Source organism: Lemur catta, chromosome 4 (genome assembly GCF_020740605.2).
Source record: "Lemur catta isolate mLemCat1 chromosome 4, mLemCat1.pri, whole genome shotgun sequence".
NCBI classification, from domain to species: Eukaryota; Metazoa; Chordata; class Mammalia; order Primates; family Lemuridae; genus Lemur; species Lemur catta.
Window position 1 is genome coordinate 62,337,564 of NC_059131.1, and position 22,741 is coordinate 62,360,304.

The window sequence follows — 22,741 nt, forward strand, 5'->3', positions numbered from 1 at the left end:
TATTTGTCAAATTTTGTAATAGTTTCTTTTAAAATTAGTTTTTACATGATTTTTTTAAATGTGCTCATCAAAATGATGGAGCTCGTACATATAAGCTCATTAGATTTTCACATAGTAGCAAAATCACTTCATTGTAGCTGTTGTCTACATCATGATAGTGTTTTTTGAAAGAAACGTCTCTATTACCTTTTTCATAACATTTCTAATTCCTAAAATCATTTTGGCCTGTAGATACTCGGGGAAAAAAAAAGATGCTCTCTAAACATAAGGAACATAAGAGTGTATAACTGTTTTCATAAATGAAAAACCTACATTTACCATTGTAATCTGAGAGGAAATAATGGTTTAATTAGTTTTTAGATGAAACGATTTCTGCAATCAGACTGTGTTTGTAATGGCATTTATAAAACAATTTCCCCCTACAGTAGCATTGTAATTAAGACATTCCATGAAATTGTCAGAAGAGAAGAGTGCATTTTTCCCCCTGTGGTCTGCTGTTACGCCAGCCCCTCGGGGCCTGCTGTTCTTTTGCACCAGGCTTGCACTAATGTCCTATAATTGTGTTTCACTTCCTCTCAGAATTGCTGTATACCTCACTGATCTCAAAGGTGACAAGATTAGGTTGTGGCATTCCTTGCACAGAGAACTTAACATCTCCAACAAATATCCCCTTACCAGGAAGACTGCATTGTAGGGAAGGCCCAAGGACCGCTGTGGTTCTGGCTCTACACTTGGGCAATGGAACACGTAAGTTAGACAGGTCACAGAGAGCAATGGATGGGCTCCCAGTGTGTGTCTCTGGGCATCAGTTCCTAAAGATGTTAATGGATATTAAAAGAGAAAAGTATTTCTGCAGCCCAGTAGAAATTGGAAAAGCAGTGTTAAATCAAGTTAAACAGGTGTCTTTTGTCTATAACTATCAGTGCTTTCACATTTGCATTGAAAATATTTTATAAACAAGGTATGGTATGTAGTGGTGGTGTATGTGTGTGAGTGTACATGTTTGTGTGGTGTGACATATTTCACAACATGTTTGAGAACTTTCACTGGAGGTGAATTTAAGGCCTGGTGTCCTACTGATCCCCTTTAAAGATTTGCAAATCTAGCCAATGAAGGCCATCAAATGGTTATTTAGTGAAAGGCTCTCAACCCTGGTGGCCGTGGTGGATCCACCTGCTGTTGGATCAGCCTTCCCAAAACACTTCTGCAGCTCACCTTCATTGTCCCTTTGTTACAGAACCCACAAAGGGTCTAGCCTAGGTCTGATTACTCACCTTACAGAAAGTGAATTACTGAGACAATAAGAATTGTCAAGGAAGAAAGGAATTTTTACTATGAAAGTCTTAAGTTGGAAGAACCGAAGAACCGGGATGCAGCCTCTAATCTGTCTCCCTGACTAACAGAGAGCACGGGCTTTTTAAGGATAGGCTATGTGCATTGGGGAAAATTGTGTTGAAATTAAGGAAGGGCTATGTGCATTGGGTCAGGTTAGTGAGGGATGGTGAGTCTTTGGGTCAGGAAGTCTGCCCAGGGGCCTTTGGAATCTGAACTCCTTTGTCTTGCAGAAATTTCACCATTTCTGAGAAACAACTCAAAAACGTAGAGTCCTTAGTTAAAAGTTGCAGGTTTCTGGTCATCAAGCCCTAACTGGCCTGAGTATCTAAAACATGAGAAGGAGAGGATTGTAGAAAACATATGGGGTCATTAAAATTTGTTCATAGAGCTAGTTACACCTTCAGTCTTCCTCCACCGCTGCTGGTAGGATGTGAGAAATCTCTCAAGTATGTTGCATGGAAAACCAAAAAAGATAAGAGAACCACTGCATTGTCACAGTGGTCTTCCCTTCTGTTCTGTGTACTGCTGTGCTGGAGTATCCAATGTAGTGTTTCGGAGAAATTCATCCCTGTTTAGGTGAAGCTCCATTTATGCATCAGTAAAAAGGAGCTGAAAGTACCTTGGTTCAGTGTTATTTTGGAGTGAGAGATAACCCATGTAAGTCAACTGGACCACGTAGCAGACACTCATTTAATGGTAGCAGTTATTATTATCTTGAAATTTTAAAAACTTTATTAGCTTTTTTTTTTTTTTTTTTGCCAGCAACCACAGTATGACCAATATCTAGATGCAAATTGAAAAATCGGTTGAGCATTTAGCTGTTCACAAATAGCTTTATGCTTGGTAAGAATCAGCAGTGTGATTAACTGGATTTTTTAAACTTTCATATCCCACTTGGATAGTGTGAAAAAAAGTTTTGGGATCTTGGAATGATATAATTTTTTTCTTTTAAGTAATAAGTATTCAATACCAGTCAGCTCTTTCAACTGGTGGGAATTATTTTCTCTTCTTCCCAGTGAGTTTTTTCATCATTCAACTTAGTAGGATATCAGCAATAGTAGCATCTGCTCTATTGAGCTTCATAGCAACTTGTTAATTTGAGATGGGGTTGTGTTTAGATGCGACTTTTAGCAGTTGAGTTCTAAGATATTTATCAATTTGCTCAGACTGTTATCATCATAATTTGGAAATCCACGTTACCAAATAAATGCATGCAAAATTGACTTCTGAAGGCTTGACACATTCATAGCAAGTCATATTCTTGTGGCAGATATCGCACAATATCAATTTGGAATTTGATTGAACCCCAGAGGCCATACCAATGTCAGAGGCTGTGCTCGCATATATTTGCATTTAAGTTCTGAATCTCACCATCCTGTCTGCATGATCTTTACTGGTTTTGGACCTTAAGCATCTGCAAAGAGAGATTATAAAATACTACTCAGGTTATGGGTTGTTTCGAGAATTAAAATGAAATAAGGCATTGAAAAGTACTTCATAGGCTGTGAAATGCTGTATATATTTTAGCTAGTTGGGTTTTAAATTATTACTAGTAGTAGGGTACACATAGAGGACAGAAATTGTCTCACACTATAAAGCTAATCCCCATCAGATAATCTTCTCTCTATATATTTTCATGTGAATGTGCTGCATTTGGAGAATTTATAGCACTATAACACAGATTCTATTTTTTTTAACCATTTTTGTTTCAATTTAGAAAGCAGGCCAATATGAATACAAAAAGTAAACCTAAACAAAAAGGCCTTTGAAGAGTATCTGATTAGCCTGATTGATCTATCTTGTGCACAAATGTGTTCTTAAGGCATTTACATGATACAATGTCAGATTTTTCTTTTATGACACCAAATTGCAAATTTAGAGGCATATTCTAAATATCTCTAACTCTTTTTAGCAGCCTGTTTTGAATTTATGACTGGCTGATAAATCTGCTAGATTTAGCAAAATAAAAAAAAAAAGAAAATAGGAAAAAATATATTTGGCAACACTAGACTGTGGGTGGGAATGGGGAATGATGGTAGCAGAACTGATAAAGTCTGAGGCTGTCAGGTCAGCTGGGAGACTGTGCTCCAGGGAATTGTACTACACTCTTCTTGAACCTATGTCTAGAGCTATCGGTTTAGTCAGCTCAGAGCAATACTTTGAAAAACAAGCTCATAAAGTTTATTTCCACTGTATAAAGCATTTTATTTTTCCTACAACTCCCTTCATCAAGCTTTTAAAGAGAGGTGAGCAGTGCCTTTGTAGGTAATCTCACTATCTTATTCTTATCCTTTCATAACTGTACAAGCTCTAGGGAGCTAGGATTTTAAACCATTCTAGATTGTTTCACCACAAAGGATATATTTCTCCCACACCATTTTCAAATATCTACAAATTTAGGAAGGGCATTTGCAGATAAGGCAGGGACTTTTTAAAAAGATCAATTTCTCTGTATTTTTTGAAAGTTAGGGAATATGAATATTCTTTGACCTAGTAATCCACTTCTAGGAATCTCTTCTACAGGCATGCTCACCCGAGCATGCAAGAGTATACATATAAGGATGTTCACTGCCTCATTATTTGTACATGTGAACTATTGAAACTGCAACGCACTCTTCGATAGCTCAGCTGGTAGCTCGGAGGACTGTAGACTGGGCAGGCATCTGTTGTCTGAAACTGCAGTGAGAAGAAAATGGCTCTCCAATGATACCCACACTAGTCCCTGGAACCTGTGAATATGTTACCTTATATGACAAAAGGAACTGTACAGATGCACTTAAGGTTAAAGACCTTGAGATTAAGAGAGTATCTGAGATTATCAAGTGGACCTGCTCTAATCACTTGAGTCTTTAAAAGTGGAGAACCTGTCCTAGCTGGACTCAGAGAGAAATGTAGCTATAGAAGCCAAGCCAGAGAAAAGCTACATTGTTAAGCTTTGAAGAGGGAGGAGGATACATGCCAAGACAGTGGGCAGCTTCTAGAAGCGGGAAAAGGCAAGGAAACACATTCCTCTCTAGAGCTTCCAGAAAGGCGTGCGGCCCTGGCAACACCTTGATTTCAGCACTGTAAGACCTGTGGTGGATTTCCGACTCACAGAACTGTAAGATAATAAATGTGTGTTTTTTACAACAGCAATAGAAAACTAATTTGGCCGCAATGATGCTAAAATATAGGGAGACACTTAAATAAATGATATTTCACTCCAATTAGGGAGTATCACAAAGTTATAGAAAATGTAATGATCTATTGCTGAGTGAAAGAAGAAGTGTGAGAATGCAATGCAGAAATGTTATCCCATTTCAGTGAAAACATATTGTATATGTATGTGTTTCGGTGTGTGTGGTGTGTGTATGTGTACATGTGTGTAGAAAAAGATCTGTGCAACCACCTAGCGAAATATTCTTACCAATGATTTCAGTGCAGGAAGGACTGTGTGTGTGTTGGGGGGCACTGTTACTTTTTACTTTATTCACTAGTATTGTTCAAAATGTTTCACATATAAGGATGTTCATTATTGTGTAATTTTGAGTACTTTTAGAATATTGAGGAAAAAAGATGACCATCATAAGGCCAAGCTGATGCTGATTCATTAACAACTAGGCAGAAAATTCTGGTGCAGTACTGTGAACAAGGATGACTTATAATTTAGGGAAAAGAAAAATCTTAAAAGTTATCTAGTTCTAACACTTTACTTTAGAGGTAAAGCTGGAATCTAATGTAGTTCAGTGGCTTGCCTGGCCTCACAGAAAGACTAAGAAGCAGAATCGGAAATCAGCTACAGATATTCTGGCTTTTCACTGTACCACACAGCCCCTACTTGTGTGTGTTACTCACAAGGAAAAGAAAAATCTTTTCTCACCCATTGCTAGATTCTTGGCTGAGGCCCCTGTAACAAAATACAGACTAAGAAGAAGAACCTACACATTTATTTAATGTAAGTTTTACATGGCACAAGACCTTTCATAAGGAGATGAACACCCAGTGAAATAGGTAAACCTATGTATTTTTTAATGCTAGGTTTGATGAAGACGGGGATAGGTGTGGAGAAGTATGCTTGGACAAAAGGAGTGTGATTTAATGGTAAGAAACTGGAGGAAACTATGCAAGGCCTATTTGTTCAGATTCTTCTCTATGTTCCTGTGTTTTCAGAGAAAACCCTGTTCTTTTCCTTTGGCTACAGGGAGGGCATCTCTCAAATGTGTGTCTTATGACCTGCTTCAGGGGAGAAAGGCAAGAGAAAGGTGAGAGTGACCTTCCTGCTTCTGATGTTTTCTCAAATGCCAAGGTGTTTTATTTTGGGGTAGCATGTCCTGAACCCCATCATTATGTAGCAAAATCCATATGCCTGCCATATGAGCAGGCACTCAGTAAATGACTATTGTCCAAAATGTAGCCAATTCTAATTTTAACTGTCACCCCTGGTCGTCAGCAAATATGCACCAAATATCAACTAAGTACCAGGTGGTGAAGTGATTAATGATACAAAGGTAATGATGACCTTGTAGTAATATGAATAGCACGGACAATGGCACCTGCAATTGTAGGGTGAGAAGAACCGTAATAGAAGAATGTACAAAATGCAGTGCATGCACACACGCACACACACGTGCACACAGACATGCCCACACCCAGGAACAACTAATGTCTGAGGAAATCAGGAGTTCTTTAAAGAGAAGATAACATTTGAATGAGACTTTCACTAAGCAGGTGAGGAGTGAACAGGGGGGATGGCAGGTTCTAACACGGTGGTCAGTGTCATTGAACAAAATGTTGGAGGGAACATAAGCAGTGAGAATGCTGTGTGGAAAAGCCTTGAGACACGAAAGCATGGTCTGTTTGGAAACAGGGCTGGGAGATAGGTAGGAGAGGCAACCTGAGGTCAAATTGGCCAGGACCTTCTTGGACATATCTTCTAGATGATAGGCTGGCACTGGAGGCTTTATGTAGGTGAGTGAAGTAACATATGTGTATGTATTAAAGATAATGATTAAATAATGGATTGAATTTTTCACAAGGTGAACCTGATAATATAAAATGACATAAAATAGCTGGTCTAATAATTTTGCAGGTCAAGACTTAATTGAACTAATATTAAGGTGATCATAAAACGATTAATAAGGTGATCATCCAAATTGGGGCAATTTTGAAAGTGAGAGGAGGCATTATTATTAATTATGCTGAGACAATAGAAGCAAATTGGAAGGTATTACCACCCTACTTTTGCAACAAACTCATGCAGATGTGAGATGATTGGATCTGTGGATGCTAATTAACTGGCAGGTGGATATTTGAGGACTCCTGGACACCAGGCCAATCCGTGGACTCCCATGACTGTAGGATGGATGATATGGAATCCCAGAGCCTCTCCAGTAGAACCTCTGCTCATTGCTTTAAACCAGTCTCCAATTTAAATTATTTCAATGATGCATTTACTTAGTATTACAAATCCCTATGCAAGGTCCATGTTTAGAGAAGTGTTTTTAAAGCTATAAGCTACTTTTGCTCTCATGTAGTAAAGGTTTTTCTTTCTTAAAATTTCTCTATGATTGCTAAATGAGCTGGATTTGGGTTTAGAACCTAGATTAGATCCCAGGTTCATCCTTCACTTTTTGAACCTTGAACAAGATTATTTGTGTTTTTGAGCATACTGTAAAGTGTTTAACATATGAGTATATTGTAAAAACTAAATAAACAATCAAGTGAAGTGTTTGGCACACAGTAGACACCCAACAAATAGTTGTTGTCTTTATTTTAGATCTCTCCATTGGGAAAATAACTTTTTTTTTTTTTTGGTGCCACAACTTCCTATCAGTCAATGTGCATTATATCTGTACCATTATCTTACTATATTTTAAATGCTTTTAAAATTATCTGTCTGGGCTTGGCTGGGTGGTTCATACCTGTAATCCTAGCACTGTGGGAGGCTGAGGCAGGAGGATCATTTGAGGCCAGGAGTCCAAGACCATCCTGAGCAGGAATGAGACCCCATCTCTACAAAAATTATCCAGGTACGGTAGCATGTGCCTGTAGTCCCAGCTACTTGGGAGGCTGAGGCAGGAGGATCACTTGAGTCCAGGAGTTTGAGGTTGCTGTGAGCTATGATCATGCCACTGCACTCTATCCCAGGTGACAGAGTGAGATTCTGTCTTAAAAATAAAAAGAAATTACCTTATTCATTAGACCAAGGGTTCCCAAGTGGTGGCAATTTTGTTTCCTCATTCCCCAGGACATTTAGAAATGTCTAGAGATATTTCTGGGTGTCATAACTGGGGGAAAAGATGCTGCTGGAATCCAGTTGTTAGATGCCAGGGATGCTGCTAAATATTCTACAATGTGCAGGGCAGCCCTCCACAACAAAGAATTATCTGGCCCAAGATGTCAATAGAGCTGAGGTTGGGAAAGCATGCCGTAGACTGTCACTCTCTGGAGGTGCTGGTCATGGCTGTCAGGCTGCGTCCCAAGTGCCTGCCTAGCATTTGTGATCGTTATAGAAGTCTCAGTGTGAATCAGTAGAGTAAATGAATCAGGACCAACGGTTTAGCCACAATCCAACTTTGCATATATTTCTTCACTCCCTTTAGTCAACATGTGGGTTGTTGTCATGGCATCTCAACCACACAGCTAGCAGCTGCTTGCTTGAAGTAGCAGATATGTTAAACCCAAACTCTGAAAAGGACATTATTAAAAAGAAAAAAGAAGTTACCCATAAGGGAATAGGTATCACGTAGCTACCTGAACTACTTCCTTTAGGTTTCTTAATTAAAAGTACCTGCCAGCTTTCACATAGAGTATAGAAGTCACATTTTTACTTGGATTAAATTGTGAGAGAACATGGGGTTAAATTTGTCCTTGACTGCTTAGTGAAATAAGCAATGTGTGAGGACCAACTAGGACGATGGCTTTAAATCTGTTTTATTTATTTATTTACTTATTATATATTTATTTTGTGTCCAATAACTGCCACTTTTTATAATTTGAGATGTAGATGTAGGACTCTTTGAGGAGCTTGAGAGAGCCTGAGGAAGCCAGCCTGCATTCAGAGCAAGAAATCTGCTCCCAGACATCAGAAATCTATTTCTCATTGTTGGATGAGATGGTGCTTTTTTCTTATTCAGACAAAATGATTGATTCAGGCCTTGTGCTATGAAATACTGAAGAGCTTTCTGAGAAGTCACACTCTCCCACCTGTCCTCCCCTCAGCTCTGTTGGGCTGCATACAGCCTGAATTATTAATAGTAATGAATTTTAATAGGAAGTCAAACCTCAACAAGTCATTATTCTGATATTTCTTGTTGCACCTCATCTTAGTTTGCTAGGGGCTACCATAACAAAATACCACAGACTGGAGACTTTAACAACAGAAATTTATTTTTTCACGGGAGGCTGGAAGTCTGAGATCCAGGTGTCAGCAGGGTTGGTCTCTTTTGAGGCCTCTGTCCTTGGCTTGTAGAAGGTCATCTTCTCCCTCTGTCCTCACATGGTCTTTCCTCCACATGTGTCTATGTCCTAATCTCTTCTTTAAGATCAGCAGTCATATTGGGTTAGAGCTTACCCTATTGACCTCATTTTAACTAAATTACCTTTTGAAAGGCCCTATCTTCAAATGCAGACACATTTCTGAGATCCAAGGGGTTAGGACTTTAACGTTTGAGTTTGGGGATGGGGGAGACACAATTCAGCCCATATCACCCCTCTACAGGGCTCAACCTCATGCAGTTGCTCAACAAACATTTAACTGATGGAGTGGTAGAACGTGGTGGCAGACCCCAGGGCTGCTGTGATTTGCAGCATGCAAACGCTACGCTGACCCAGGCTACCATGGATGGAAACCTACCCCAGTGTTTGATGTTTCTGCCCCTGGAGTCACTGTGATAAAGAAAACAAAATCCTAATACTCAGACTGTATTTAATGTTCATTAGTTTGGAAGTTCTTTCTTTGTTTTCCATTCAGCAGGCCTTGATTAATCACAAGGGAAAGGAAACAAAGGTGAGGAGAGTGTTGGGCCAGCCCTGGAGCAGGCACTCAGGTGGGAGGGTGTCCTGGGTGGGAAGGGTCTTCCTTCCCAGGAGGTGAGGATTCCTATAGAGCTCTCTGCATGGCAAGCAGAGAGGGGGAGGGAAGTGCCCAGCTGGGTGGTCATAAACCAGGCTTTGTGCTTCTTTACATGTTGGTTGGGGAGAGAGGGGTGGATTGCCAGGCAACTTTGACCTTAGCACTAGTCTGGCTTCTGCACAGGGAATGAAAGGGCTTGAACCCGTAACATAGTGATCTACCCTCACGCCATACTTATAGCTGATTTCACTCAGGACTTGAATGTCCCTTCTGATTCCTAGTTTCTGACTTCTTTTCTGACTACCTATTAGTACCTTCTATTTTGGAAATAGTGACTGGATCCCTGGCCTGTTAGTCTATTCCCTTGGTAGTTTCTGTTTTGGATCTACCATAGTGCTGGAGTGCCCAAGCTCCAGGGTAAGGTCTCAGCCATGCTTTGCTTTGAACTATATAAATATATCTTGTTTTTCTTTTCTCTTTGCCTCTCCCAAATCTTTACCACTATTTGATTTTTTCCTCCTTGGTTTTTTGTTTAGGATCATGGATATATTTAATTCCTAAGTCCTAGATTCTCTGACCAACTGATTTCCTGTGAGACCTGAGTTTGCTTTTAACTCTCTGAGTTTCCTTCTCCTACCCCTCACACAGAGGTTTTGATTCTGCCTTTCTACACTATCTGTTCAGGGAACAACTTTCTATTTTCCAAAATGACAACCACTTTAGGTCACTCCTTCACTGAGAACCTCTGTGCAAGCTACTGAAGTTAGTGACCACACACTCCAATAAACTGCACAGATGAAGTTACTAATCCCATAAAGTTTACAGTCTAATGGTAGAAACAGATGAAAAATCAGTAAGTAAATTATCTACTTAAGGTCTTTCTCAGTTTCATTAACATTTTAGCAGGAAAATTCTAGAGTTATTACAAATGAATTATAATAATTCTCTAATGATAGGTCTCCAGATTTTGCATCATAGTGGAAGGAACACTTAGAAAAGAGGTCTTTTCATGCTGTTCAGATCCATCTCTGGAGGCTCCTGTTTACTGAGGTGTGTGTAAGTAATAAGCAGGTCCCCTCGAGGGTTCCCCATCCACGTGGAACAGACAGGGCAGGCCTGGGCATCTGGCTTCCTCACTTCTGCAAGACCATCCCTTCCTTGACATGCCAAGCGAGGGTGACTGAAATAGAATCCATTCTCGATGCTTAGGGAAGCTCCCTCTTCCTGGCAGTTACAGGTGCACAGTTTGATTAAAATCATCAGTGAGGTATGTTCACCTCTGATTTCATTACCCATGCAGAGAAATGAAAAGAAGGAATCTGTCTCCAGCATTTGCTCCACATCTTCCCTAGTATAAGACACCATGGTGTCAGAGCTTGAATTCCTCACTACTGCACTGTGTTAGTGAAATATCAGGGTCCATGTCTGGTTCTCCTTTTTCATTCACTTCATATTTGAATTGTGTCACGAATGGACTTTAACTTGGTGAAAATTTCATGGATTTTAAATTTCACTCAGATCCTCAAAGATATTCAAATTGCAAGTCTTGGTAAACCCAGATCTGGCCTATAAAACAATATGTCCTCCTTAGACATTCAATCCATCTATCTTCCATGGTTCAGAAGCTTGGCACTGTGCCCCTCCTTGAGAAGCTTAGTATCCATAGAGGAAAAAGATCAGGGTAAGAAATTTGCTTATTGGATACCATTTTCAGGCCAGACTCAGACATATACATGTTGCATGCATTATTTCATTTAATTTTTATCACACTCTTGGGTTAGGCATTATTTTCACTATTCTACAGATGAGGACTAATTGTTATTGGGTTTAAGAAAGTTTCCCAGCCTCACACAGCTGGTAAGATATAATGCAAGTCTGTTTGTGTCTGTTTCAAAACTTCTGTGAAGGCAGGGAAGGCATGGGAAAGGGCATGAAGGTAGGGGAGGCGGAGCTGTAGATGGAAGTTGTGTTCACATTGTCATCTTACATAAGAATATAAAATGAGATAACATTGATTTGTTTATCAAAGCATCTATTCCCTTCACTTTAAGTCTTAGTGTCACAGGCCTTCTGGGAGACTAATACAAACCTTGGAGCTGGCAATACGGCTTTCCATGTCTGGACATGGCCACATAGGTAGTTATGGATGCAAATAGGCAGAATAGTATTAGATTTCTGGGATGACTGAGATTTTAGGATTCATCTTCCTCAGTGGTCTATGGTCCTATCTCCCATCTATTGCCAAGGGAAGCTTGGCAATAACATTTTTTGACTCCCATGTTTATCTTCTCTAACTACAAGACTTTATTGACTACAAAGGAAACTCCTTTTGGGGGCATTATACCTGATACAGAGAGATGTGGTCTCTCCCTCACAGAGTTTATGCTCTATCAATTGGAGGAGAGAGTACCCACACATAAGTAATAGCCATAATGGCAGATGAACTTGCAATACATGGACACACACACACACACACACACACTCTCTCTCTCTCTCTCTCATATGCACATACATTCAAACACAAAACATGATTACAACATTTTAATTTTACTCTACTGTGTTATATATACAATTGACACATGCATCATCAATTTAGGAGTTACTGCCAACCTGCTCCAATAGTTTATTGTAATGAGTGTTAAAAATCCGGTTTTCCATAGGGCTGATGACACCATTGGAAGTCACAGTAGTTTCTTTAGCTCATCTTATCCTGAGGAAACAGGGAAACTTCAAGCACCACCTTTTAGCCCTACTCCAGCTGTTTTCATCAGGGCTTGGAAGCCAGGTGACAGTGACAACTAGATAGCTGACTATGAGGGATGTGGGGGGAGACCAACCCCTCAGCGCCAACTTGCCCAAGGAAGGCAGTTCAGGGATTGGTCTGAGGGGGGTGCTACTGCCTGCCATGGGAAAGGACTGCTCTGTTGTGGTTGACAGAAGGGAGAATTTTCTGTGCAGGCTTTGGGGTCAGGGTGGGCCAAGCTTGATTCAGGCTGTAAAGGATGCTTTAGGGTGGAGAAACGAAGGCAGAGTTGGCATATAGGAGATATAATAAGGTGGCCAGAGAAACTCTTGAGGCCTGGGGCATAATTACAAGGGAGCAGAGAGGTTGGGACCATAGGAAGAGACACTTGGGAGTAAATTTTTAGAAAATGTTGGGAAATACGTAGAGTGTAGACTTAGCTTTTCCAGCAGAAGCTGTGAAATACTGCCTGGAACAACATCCTGTTTTCTTGTTTGTTTTATTTTTGTGATCTTGCAAAATTTTCTTAAGCTCTCTATGCCTTAGCAAGATCAGCATCTCCTTTATCTCTGTCCACCACATCCAGCTAACCTTATTTGATGTCTACATGTAGATGTGACAGTGACAGGAAAGGAATTCAGGGAAGCTGGTTGAACATCCTTTTCCTTTGTGCAGGGAATTTTTTGAAATGGTATAATGGGGTATGTCTCCTCTGCATGTTTTAGTTTCTCAGGCAGTGTGGCTTTTCTCTTCCTCTTCTAATTAAGTGGTTTGATTTAGAATCCCATGTTTTTGAGATAGGGTGACTGATTCACCAGGAATTAGCAGAATTGCCTTAATTGTGGCTCCTTGGTCCTATTTCAGGCTTACTAGTAAATGGTTGCAAAAAATCATGGGTCCCAAATTAGGTTGACAGAATTTCACAGAAATCTGAAAATGCACATTTCTAGACCAAAATTGGAGAGATTTGATTAATCAAATAAGTCAGGTTGGAACCACTGAACTCTCCCCCTGTATCCAGAACCTGTCTATAATTTTTAAAATGCTTATTAAACAATGAATGTTTCCAGGCCTTACTCCAGAGCTACTGAAACAGAATCTCTTGGGAGAGGGATGAGAAATCTGCATTTGTAACAACTGTCTCATGTCAAGAGTTTGTAGTCCAAGGATTATTGAGCCTAAGACACTCTCTTATTTAACCATCATTTAACCAGAAACACCCCAGGGATTTAATTCACCAAAAAGTTTTCTTTCACAGCTGTCACCAAAGCCCTGCATTGTCAGAGAAGTATGTTTGGGAGGAGATGTTGCTCTTTCAGCTTTGTGAGCAGACAGAGAAGAACGATTGAGAAGCTCTCAGATACCACTCAAGGACTCTGAGGAGGCCCTGAAGGTCAGGAGCCAGCAATGGAGAATTAGTTCTCTCCCAAGAAGTTCTCTCAATTGTGGCTGTTCAGCCTGTTTGACTTATAACCAAAGACTTTGATTGTCATAAGAATCCAGTGAAGTGGGAGATGTACGTACAATTTGGAAATGTATAAGCTGCTAGAATTATAATCTAGGCAAACGTTTTGTTGTATTTTGTTTTATTTATTTATTTTTTTTTCTTTCCCTATGGCTGGTCTGGAGAGAATACAATCCACTTCTTAAAATTCCATGCAGACCTAGCAAAGTTTCAGTGAGATCCCAGCATAGGAAGGAAAAGATCTCAGTGTCAGCCTGGATGTGATGTGCATTCTCAAGTCTCCCCCTTCATAGACACAGTGTACGCTACAGAGAGCAAAGTGTAATTTTAAGAACCTTGTAATTCTTTACAAATTAACACAGCAGATGGTGTTTATGGGAGCCACATAGTGAGGAATATTTGGGACGATGTGAGACATGTGTTCCAGGGTTTCGGCCTGCTTTCTACTTAGTTTAGATTTTAACTGTCATGCTGCAAAAATGCCATTTGCCTCATAAAGTTTTCATTGGTTCCTAGTGTGAGGGAATGCCCCAAGAGATAGTTCTATTACGATGCGGATTCAAGCATTCTCAGTGAGGTTCCTGACTCACCTTAACCGTAGGAGTGCCCAGTGGTGGCTCTTGGTGGGGTTGGAGGGTGGCCTCTGGGCACTGGTGCTGGGGTTGGGAGCAGCATGGCTTCCCCCCAACTCAAGATTGGGGATGAGTTTGGGAAGTTGAAGAAGAGCCCAAAGCTTGAGACACTCTGGCCCTGGAAAGCAAAAACAGGCCAGTGATGGGGTTAGCAGCTCTAGATTGGGGCCTTTTGGTGTCTAAATAGCTAAAATACTTCTTTATTGTCCAAATAATTAAAAAAACACTATTCTCTGTTAGTTCTCTGATAGCGGTAAGAATTAAAGGGCTCAGGACCTGTGGGCTTGCTTTCCAGACAGCATTGGCTTTTTGGAGAGGAACATGAGAGCAAAAAAGTGCCAAGCTAGAGATTGGGAGATGGTGGTGACAGAGAGGACAGGAAGAGGCCATCCTCACAGGGGTTGGCAAAGCTGGAGAGAGGTTGGAGTTGATTTGGGCAGGCAAAACAGCCCTTGCTCTAGACCATGAAAAGAGATATCCTTGGGTTACCCTGGGTATGCAGCAAGTGCCTGGTACTTCCAAACTATCTATTTCCTCTGCCCACTGTCACCCACAAAACTTCCTCACTTTGCTGTGGGGCTGGAAACCATAAAGGACCCAGATGTTCTCTTTCCCCATTCAGCGTTCTTCCCATCTCATGGAAGCACCATTTCACCAAAGCAATTTCCTCTTGTTCTTAGCATCCTCGAGCTTATCTACTCCCACCTCTCACTATTTTGATAAAAGTCATTTTCTCTTTGTGTTTCCTCTTCCCAGGGTATGTACATCTTAATCCTATGCATTCAATCAACGGCTTTGGCTCCTAGGAATTTCCATCTTCTTCCTGTAGATAAGAGGTTTTGAGCAGGGAGGGGAATATGAGTGTAAGGAAGGAAGGGAATTCATGTAGAAAGTGGATGAGAATGGACAACACTGTTATTCTATGGCATTGGTGAGGACCTGACAGGTAGCCTTTAATCCCACCCCTGCACAAAAGTAGGCTTGTCCCCAAAGATTCATATCATGTAATCATGTCAAACAGTTAGAATAGAATTACTGTATTCCTATCCAATACATATTTTTATGTACATATCTATACATATTTCTAATTTACTTAGCACCTACCCAGTGTAGGACACTGTGCCAGAAACTTTAGCGTTTCAAGGAAATATAATTGGCCAACACTTTTCTGTCCTTGGGCAACTGTGCCTCTAATTGGGAAAAGGACATATACTCATGACAAGTTTCTGAATAGTACAGAATGATAATGATGCATCTTATATATTTGTATATAGTGTGACATCTGCAATTCAATTAACAACGCAAGAGTTTTGCACAATATATAATTATTGCCTAGGTAGGAATAATTTATAAAGCACCAAATAAATGGTAGCGATTACTGTAGGCACTCGGGGAAGGCTGGGTTTCTGTGAACCGGGAGGGCCAGGAAGGGGTGATGGAGGAATTACAATATGTACTGGCTCTTGATATATTTTAAATGAGATACAGGTAGGACAGGGCTTAGAGTCCCCACACAGACATACTTTCCATAAATTAAGGTAACCCACTGCCTGAAAGTTTTCTGATTTCTATGAATTCTCAGCAATGTGGACCCAGTTATTGACCTCTTTTTGTGATGGTGGAAAAGGCCAGACTCTAGGGATCCTTTAGGTGTTGATAGCTTTAACTGTAGCTGAGTGGTTTGGGAAATATGCACTTAATAATGAAATGGATCTTTAAATTTCAATATTTAAATTATTTATTCAGAGTGTGTGTGTGTGTGTGTGTGAGTGTGTGTGTGTATATGTGTATAAAAATCAATGGGAATTTGCACTTTGCCTTGACTACTTTCATCTCAACTGTAAAGATGAAATGGCATATTTTAGCAGTTTGCTCAGTTCATGGTCTCTTACAGGCTTAGAAGGAATATGTGGTTAATTAACCCCAGCTTTTAGCAATCACCCAAGGTAGTGGGGGGTGCTATGAAAAATATCTTCTATGCAGGGTTGCCTGGCAAATAATCACTGAGCACTACACCTGTGTTGATAAAATAAATCAAGGAGCAAGAATTGTAACATTACACAGGTGCCAACTACTTCCTATGGCTTTGATCAGCAAATTGTGAAGTAGGTGAAATTTATTTTTAGGACCCCACATTTTCCAAATCATCTATCCCTTTCATGCCAAACCAGAAATCATACCCCTAGACAAAAAAATATCCCTTTCATATCTACTTTCTAGTCCCAGGTGCCTACTTGGATCATCCATTCTTTTGTCTATAAACAAATATTTCCTGTGCAAATTTTATGAGTTTTGTGCTGAGTCCTCTGGGAGGAAACCAGGCATTCTCTACCCACAAAAAGCTCGGGCTCTATTCTGCAGCCACACGCAAAACTTATTAACTAGTGCAGAATGGTATGTTGTTAACATCTGCTTTATTTGGTGCAATACCTATTTGAAGATTGTGATCAGAGAAGATCTTCGTGGGCTAGACAGGTCTAGGAACATTTCCTAGAGAAGGGGGATTCTGAGCTGTTCCTTGAACAACAGGTAGAACCTAGCTAGGTGAATTGTTAGTTGAAAGGAGAATAGCCCCTTCCTACCAGGCACCAACATAAGCCTATAAAGAGGCCGGAAATTTGTGAGTTCTTAAGAAGGCACAAATAGATTAGAGATGTGTGTGGCTACCAGAGGGATACCAGATTCTGACGTCTTAAAATATAGGCCCAAGAATTTAGTAGAAAATAAGGCTCTCGTAAGAACTAAATAAAAACTGAGGAACATTGAGCTGAGGAAGTATAAGCTTGGTCTTAGCAGGCCATACTGAGGATGACGAGTGAAATAAACCTTCGGTGGATGCTGTGGCCTTGGAATTTTGTAGTGGGGTGGGTGGGTGTCATGGACAGAGGGATGTGAGGAACAGTACGAATCCTATAGACTTTCTGATGGCAATTTCCCAAGGTTAGTGACTAACTGGATCTAGGAGAGAGATAAAATATTAGGATTTGGAACTTGGTCAGTGATTAGTGCTGGGGAAAACCTTGTGAGTAAACCTGGATTTCCTGCACTCCCCAGGCAGTGCTCTGGGCTGTGTCCACAGGGGACTGTGCCTGAGGTCTGCTCCCACTAACACTTTGCTTTCAAATTGTTTTGGCTTAGTATTTTAAGATTTCTGATTTAGTGAGGCCTTTTTGGTTATGAGTGACAGAAATGCAACATTAACACACATGGGGGAATTTATTAACTCATGATACCAGGTAATCCACTGATACATATTTAAGGCTTTAGGTACAACTGGATTCAGGAGGACAAGTGTTTCTTTAATTGACTTAATAAAATTTATTGAATGTCTATTATGTGCAAGGTACAATTCCAGGCTCTAAGGGTATAATGATGAGCAAAACAATTATTTTACAGGTTAGTGTATACTATAGACTGTGTCACTCCAAAATTCAAATGTTGAAATTTCACCCCCCAAAGTGATGGGATTTGGAGCTGGGCCTTTTATAAGTGACTAAGTCATGAGGGTGGACTCCTCATAAATGGGATTAGTGCCCTTATAATAGAGGATCTAGAGTGCTCTGTGCCCCTTTGGCCATTTTGGCCATGCAAACACACAGTGAGAAGACACCGGCTAGGAAGAGACACCAAGTCTACCGATGCTTTGATCTAGGACTTCCCAGCATCTAGGACTATGAGATAAAAATTTATGTTTTGATAAACTGTGGTATTTTTTGCTATAGCAGCTCAGATAGACTAAGAGAATATATAATGGAAAATATGAACCTATTTGATTTGATTCCAAAAGCTGACTTCTCTTCCCTTAAATTCGCTTTCCCCAATTCCTCATTCCTTTATTGCTACAATTTCTCTCATAATCTCTCCCTCTCCTTCTCCATCTCCCATTCTTTCTCTCCTTTCTTTCCTCAGCTATGCGTCTCTTCAATTTGGGGTCTATTTTCAGAGATTCCCTAACGAGCTCAAGGTTTATCTACTACCAGTTTATTAATCTCAGTGGAGAAAAAAAAAATGCCTCACCGGGCAAGGTTGTGAGTGCCTGTAATCCCAACTACTTGGGAGAATGGCTTAAGGCCAGGAGTTTGAGACCAGCCTAGGCAACACGGGGAGACTCAGTCTCAAAACAAACAAACGAAAAAAGCTCCCTTGCCAATAATTCTACCTACGACCTACTACCTACAACTACAACCCTATAGCTGATTCTCACTGGTTTGCATGTTATCATAAATTTATCCCTTGGCCAGAGAGCCTTGGTTGAGAGTAAGAAGGAGATGTTACACAGCTGCTACTGAAAGAACATGGATAGGTTTATGGGAGGATGAAAACAATAGTGATCCACCTTGATCTCCTCGAGCCAGTCCTTCAGTGTGCATTGCTCAATGTGTTATCTTGATATTGCTCTATTAATGGCCAGAGCCTGATAGTCTAACCAGTATCACCATCCTGATATTTTTGCATTATATGTTGATGATTCTTTCCTTGAGCATTGATGAGGTATGGCAGAGAAGTGTCAGAGATATGTCAGGTTTTCCCTTTCTGCCTTTACCTCCTCCCCCTCATCCCCCATGCCAGGGTCTGAGAAAGCTGGGTCGTGATGTGTTTAGAGTATCCTGATCATGGATTTGCTTTGTGATCATTGCTCAGCATTCATCCATTCTAAAGAGATATTACCTGTTTCCTTTCCAAGAGAAATGTCCTTAGCTAGTGAAAGAAATATTTAGAAAGGCCCACATGCTCAGAGTATGATTTACAATTATAAAGGTATTATGAAATCTTCACAGTTCTATAAGTAATGGTGCTATTTGTAATAAGGATATGATTTCTCTATGTGGGGTTTGAGGGTAGGTGGGCAACCCTCCAAGTGTGATAAGGTGACTGCTGGATCAATACATAATTTTTTCTCTTCCCTCTTGTTGTCTAAAAGAATCATAGGTTTAAATGACAGCAAAATGTGTTGCAAATAGAGTGCACAGCACATTATTGCTTTCCACAATTCTGATGGTTTTGACTTTCACTTCTTTCAAAAACAATTTGAAGACTGGGCATTTGATTAGCTCCTCACATATTCAGTATACTAGAGTCATAACTATACAATATTTTGAAGGTATCTCATACATTCAGTCAAGTCTGCAGGTACCTTCAAGGCAAAAGAAGAGAGTTATAGACATCTACCTTCTTACAGCCATGCCCCACAGATTAACACTGTGCCTTGAAACATGGTTGATGTGCAACCATGGATGTGATGGAACATGGATATGGTAGACTCATAACCCCAGGGCCTCCATGAGTGACCCACTGAACTGGATTATGTATTTAGGGTGGGATGAGGGTCTGGGATGGGAACAGACTTTAAAGAAATATTCACTTTCAGAGACTTATAAGTTAATGTTTCTTTCTTCTTGGTTTTGTAAATTTGGGAGTTTATATCCCTAATGGTATATTGTCCAACATGTTAATATAAATATATTGCATATATCTTTGGAATTTCAGAAGATGTGATATTAACATAGTGAAGGAAAGAGAGAAAGAGAGAGAGAGAGATGGAAGATCCTTGTGCAAAGAAGAGGGGACTTTGTTTTGCAAAGGGGCGAAGGGCAGTATTATAAAAAAATGTTAAAATAAAATATTGTGCCTTTCCTGAAGACTAATTATAAAATCAAAATTTCAATTAATGGCCCAATCCTTCTGTATAGGGCTAAACTGGAAATATGAAGGTCTTCCAGACAACATCTGACACTTTGGCAAACTGGACTTGAGTTTAGAGACAAAGGATAGGAGAATAAAGGATCCCCCATAAAAATCTAAATCAGAAAATTTATTCTCTTCTCTCTCATCAACTCAAGCTATGGATCTGTCCTGAATATGTTTTGTAAAATGGTGCTCAAAGACTAAAACAAATAAAGTTTAATAAACGGGCACCTCCCTAGCACAACAGATGGCAACTAGGAAAGGCACCCCCAGCAATGTGAGAGAACGCTGCTGCCTGTCTTCTTTTTTCAATAACGATATTTATTAAATGGCTATCTCTATTGCAGACTCATCCTCTGCAAGTAAAGATAAAGAAGACAAGTGGGGAGCAGGTCCACGAAAGGCACACGAGGTCTGCGGACAAAAAGTGACAGAGGAAATACACCTCGACTTGAGATTTTGTTGATAGTCTTTGAAGAGAAACGCATGGGACTATAAAATCACAGAATCCTGGACTTTTAGAGATGGGCGATGGCTTAGATATGGAATGGAAAAAGCGCTGGCTGGGAGTCTGGAGATGCTGGTCAGATACTAATGAGCTAGGTGGTCAGAATCAGTCTGTTCATCTCTCTGGACTTTGCTATGCTCATCTTGGAGGGGACTGAGAGGTTAGGGAAGGAGAGGTGCTAACACTGAGTTAACTCTGCTGGTCAGGTACTGTCTAAACATGTTACAGATGCTATCTTTTTTGATGTTCACAATAGTTCCACAAAGCAAGCACTTATGCACGTTTTAGAGATGAGAAAACCCCTGGTGTCTGTCGATTCCCAACCCTCTCTGCAGTGCCATGACTGATTCCCTATAATGGGGAAGTGTGATTACAGGCTGTCCGTGGTTTTTCTGGTAACTCATCTCTGGCCCCTTCGTTCTACAGATGATAAGTCTGGAGCCTGGAGAGGTTGCCAGCTCACTCAGGTAGTAATTGGCAGAGACTGATTACAACGGGCTTTTGTTTTCTTCTGTTCAGCAAAGGTAGAAAATAATTGGATGACAGACAACACCACACACTCTGACTTTATTATTAGGTGATGATGTCAAAACGATAACTTAGATCTCCTTTCACTTCATTTTGTTAAACTATTCTTAGTTTGTAGAGCTTAGCATGTCCAAGAGGGAGCCTTGGATAAGGCTTCGGGTTGACTCCTGGGGAACTAGAATTTGCTCACAATGATCAAATTCTTAGTTATTTAACAAATATGTCCAGCAACCCACTATGTAAAAGACTGAGCTGGAGTTTCTAGCCCTTGTTTCACCTCGTAGAAATATCCCAGACTAGTTGCCTACTTAAAATGAACTGCCCCAAATACTCTTTCCTTAAAGAAAGAGAACTTTTCCTTTAGGGATTCTAGTTTTTAGCAAGGTTTTCATACATTATCTGCCTGAATGGAGAAAGCAGAAGTACAGGTGATCCAAAAATAGTTTCTATGTCATTTCTGAATCAATTCTTTCATTTTTTCCACAGCAAAAAATACTTTCCTAATTACTCTGAATACTGTTAATGCCTTTTATTGTTTCCAGCACATTAACATCATGATTGATTGTCCTTCTAACCTTGTGAAGAAGACAGAGCATGTTATGCTATCCATTGTGCTTATGACAAAACTCAGATGTGAAAAAAATGGGACAAATCATTATTCAAGGATCATTGAGCCTAATAACAGGGGGTTGACACCCCTTCCCTACTCTCCTCCCCTCCACTCCCCTCCTCCCCTGTCCCCTCCTCCCCTCCTCCCCTCCTCCCCTCCTCCCCTCCTCTCCTCTCCTCTCCTCTCCTCTCCTCTCCTCTCCTCTCCTCTCAGTGACTGGCATCCTGCTCAATTTAGGCTGATGAATTTAAAACTATGTCCACATTTAGACATACAGAGCAGAGAAAACTATGGCATGATGGCTTGCAAGTCCTCATTTGCTGTGCAAATCTAAGTATTGACAGGCTACTACTGTTATTCCTGCACAAATACCTTATTTAAAGAAATTAGAGCTAACGAAGGGCCAGTAGATTGACTATTCTGGTCAGTGGCCCAAATTTCCTAACCCCAGTCTTTGCTTTCGCATTCACCAGCCTCCTTAAACAGTAACAAAAAATATGGCACCAGAGTCAAGTGCATTTCTGAATTGCCTTCAGCCAAAGACTTAAATGCTAGAGAAAGCCAATATTGCAAATATTATACAAACAGAATCCCAACAACAGTGACATGGAATACTAAAGTCACCAGAGATCTCTAGGCTTCTGGATCAAAATATAGGCAAACATATTATCCCATTAGACCCAACATATGACCTAGAATTTCATTTTGTCATATACACAAGTTGCTACAGAGACCTGCAAGATTTTAGAGACTGAGTATGGAACAAAAATTGGCTTGCTACTAGGACCATAAATAAATATATCTTTAGGGTGTTTGACTAAAGTTTAGATAACTTAATAGAATGGATAAGATTTTTAAGCATTTATCTCTTAAAGGGTAGATAAGGCCATCCATAATGTTTGTAGAGCTTTTCATTCATGGGAATCTTGTCACTGTTTTAAAAAGGCAATGGAGAGTCTGTTTTGTTTGGTTTTAATTGTTTTTCTATGCCCACCAAAAAAGTAGGAAAATAAAAAAAGAAAAGAAACAAGAAACTAGTGAAACTTCCAAGTGAATAATTTATTAAAGAAGATTTTTTCCCGTCTATCTCTGTCTGTTATAGTCATAAGGGAAATTTTCCTCATGACCTCAAGCTGTGAGTTTCTTATTATCGTGTTTAACATTCCACTGCATGACAGAACA

The 22,741-nt window shown here is 40.1% G+C and overlaps 1 protein-coding gene across 7 annotated transcripts in view; it reads left to right on the forward strand.

Annotated features, from left to right (window-relative positions):
• Window positions 1–22,741, forward strand: part of CTNNA2 (catenin alpha 2) — a 1,050,678-nt gene that overhangs the window by 771,817 nt on the left and 256,120 nt on the right. The gene's annotated exons all lie outside the window — the stretch shown is intronic.